Genomic DNA, 3,275 nt, shown 5'->3' with positions numbered 1-3,275 from the left:
TTCTGGTAATCACCATACTGTCATCTGCATCTATGAGGTTTTTTGTTTTGTTTTATTTTGCTTTTTGCTTAATTCCTTCGCTGTTTTCATCCAGGCCCTAGCCCCCTCTGATATCTGTCAGTCTGTTCTCTGTATTTATGGGTATGTTTCTACTTTGTTTGTTAGTTTATTTTGTTCATTAAATTCCACATATGAGTGAGATCATGTGATACTTGTCTTTCACTGACTGGCTTATTTCACTTAGCATAATACTCTACAGGTCCATCCAAGCTGGCACAAAGGTTCAGATTTCCTTCTTGTTTTGGCCAAGTAATATTTCATTGCATAAATGTATCACAGCATTTTTATCCACTCATCTACTGATGGGCATTTGGGCTGCTTCCAAATCGTGGCTATTGTCAATAACACTGCAATAAACATAGGGTTACATACATTCTTTCAAATTAGAGTTTCGGGTTTCTTTAGATATATTCTCAGAAGTGGAATTACTGGGTCCACACCATATCAATTCTTAACTGTACTTCAAAGAATTAAAGATTTTAAAAATTTGTATGGATTATAACATACAGGTGTGTAATCCCATAAGCTAATGTACAATAATTTTTTAATGATCTAGTATAGAAATTAGACAGATCAGTAAGTTACCTGGATTCTGAAATATTTCTTTTGTTTCTTCTTAAATTGTATTTTATTTTATTTTTACCATCACCATTTATCTCCCCATACCCTCTTCATCCTCTCCCCTCCACCCTCCACAATCACTACATGAAATATGTCTGTGAACTCCACTAGACTGACAGTTCTTCAAAGGTAGTGATCATAGCTTAATCATCTTTGCATCTCTTGATCAGGAACAAAATAAGTTCTCAAAGAATGTTGAATGAATAAATAAATCAGTGAGTGAATGGATGTTTAGTAGAAACACAGGATTACAAACTTTATTTTGGCCCAGTCGATATATCTCCATGATCTATTGAGAAGTTACATAAGAGTCCCTTTATATTCTAAGAGTACTTGTTTAAGGTGTTCAATTTTCCATATTTGCCAAAATCTCACTTCTCAGGGGTGATTTTGATTTCTGGCAGAGGAATGGCATTGACTCATATGTACATTTTCAGAAAGAATATTATGCCCAAGACTGTCCTAGTTATCACAGTAAATTTATTGTTAAAAGTCTCACCTTTGTACTGTAAAATGGCCTGAGAATTCAGTCATGTAGATAGGCACATTATTTTGAGGTCTATCTCTCCCCAGACACCTTTTCTGATAGCTTAATCAGAAAAGCTCAATTACAAGGGAGATAGAGTTCTCTGCCCTGGAATATAATTGGGAAGGATATTAAAGAGAGAAAGAAGGAGGACAGAACAGGTAGAGAGAAAAGAGATGAGTTTGTTAGGAAGTGGGCATTCTAAAGAAAGTTTCTTTCTCCAAAATCTTGACCATCTCAAATGTTTCCCCTTCCAAATGTCCCCCATGAAATGTCCTCTGCTATGCCACTACACTGTAGTCATCGTGTCTCCTTCATCTTCTGTAACCTGTGACAGTTCCTCAGTCTTTGCTTGTCTTTCATGACTTTGATATTCTTGCAGAGTCCTGGTCAGGTGTCTGTAGAATGCTTTCTCATGCTTAGATTGAGGTTGTGAATTTTATGGAAAAGTACCACAGAGGTGATGTCCCCTTCTCTTCTCATCATATGAGGGAACACATGATATAAATATGCCCAATTACTGGTTATATTAACCTTGATCACTTGGTTAAGGTGATAACTCCCAGGTTTCTTCACTGAAATTTATTCTTCCTTTTCCATCATCTATTATTAGAAGTGAGTTAATAGTGAGTCACTAAATTCATTTAAGAGAAGAGGAATTGAGTTATGGGAGGAAGAAGTACTGAAGAATTTATGGATATATGTTAAAGCAAACAAAGGAATTAAGTATTTTGGAGAAACTACTTTGAGAATATGCTAATGTTTTACCTTTTTAAGTTGTTTCTTATTGTCATACCTCTTTAGGTAATGCACCTTTTTTCCCTCTGCTTGCCTTCACAATTTTCCTGCGTGTTTTGTTGTTGTTGTTTTGTTAGTTTTGTTGTTGTTGTTTTAGCAATTTAAAAATAACATGCTGCCTGACCAGTGTGGCTCAGTGGTTGAGCATCGACCTGTGAACCAGGAGGTCAGGGGTTCGATTCCTGGTCAGGGCACATGCCTGGGTTGCGGGCTCAATCCCCAGTGGGATACATGCAAGAGGCAGCCAATCAATGATTCTCCATCACTGTTGTTTCTCTCTCTCTTTCCCTCTCCCTTCTTCTCTGAAATCAATTAAAAATATCCCATCTAATAATAGACAAACATGGTAATTGACCGTACCTTCGCTATACCTCCCATGGGCTAATCAGTGTGATACGCAAATTAACCGCCAACAAAGATGGTGGCTAATTTGCATACTGCAGGCAGGGCGGCACAGCGCCATCCCGCCTGCCCTGCCGCCATCTGGCCCTGCTATCTGCAACCCGGGGCGGCAGGTGTTCATGTGCAACCCGACCTGGGGCGGCCGGGTGGGGCAGCAGCGATCAGCTGGCCCGCCCGGGCATCCCATGTGCAACCTGACCTGGGGTGGCCGGACAGGGCAACAGCGATCCGTTGGCCCACCCGGGCATCCTGTGTGCAACCCGACCTAGGGCAGTGGGGCAGGACAGCGTGGCTCCTCTCCCCCCTCCCCCGCCAGTGCACAAATTTTTGTGCACCGGGCCTCTAGTTTTTAATAAGTAAGTAAGTAAGTAAGTAAATAAATAAATAAATAAATAAATAAATAAACAAAACATGCTTAGGTGTGGTTTTATTTTTGCTTTTGTTTTCTTTGCTTGTTTGATTTTTGGTCTATACTCTGCATGGTGTTCTCTGTGCTTTGTGGATCAGTTTGGTATTTCTCATTAAGTTTGATAATTTCTTAGCTATTATATCCAGATATTTCTTCTGCACCATTCCATCATTTCTGTCTCCACACAATTCCCATTAAGCATGTGTTAGACTGCTTGACATTGTCTCACAGCTCTTGAGTTCTCTATTCTGGCCCCCCCCCCCCCACTTTTCTATTTGTGTCTCAGTTTGGCTGTGTTGAGTCTACTGGTTAGTCCTTTGAAGTTATTCTTCATTTCTGTAACTGCATTTTAAATTCATGGCTATCATTCCCATCTAATTCTTTCTTAGTTTCCATCTCTGCTGAAATTCCCTGTCTAAACTTGTATGTTGTCTACTTTTCCATCAGAGCCTTTAACAT

Source organism: Myotis brandtii, unplaced genomic scaffold, assembly GCF_000412655.1.
Source record: "Myotis brandtii unplaced genomic scaffold, ASM41265v1 scaffold243, whole genome shotgun sequence".
NCBI classification, from domain to species: Eukaryota; Metazoa; Chordata; class Mammalia; order Chiroptera; family Vespertilionidae; genus Myotis; species Myotis brandtii.
This window is presented reverse-complemented; position numbering follows the sequence as displayed.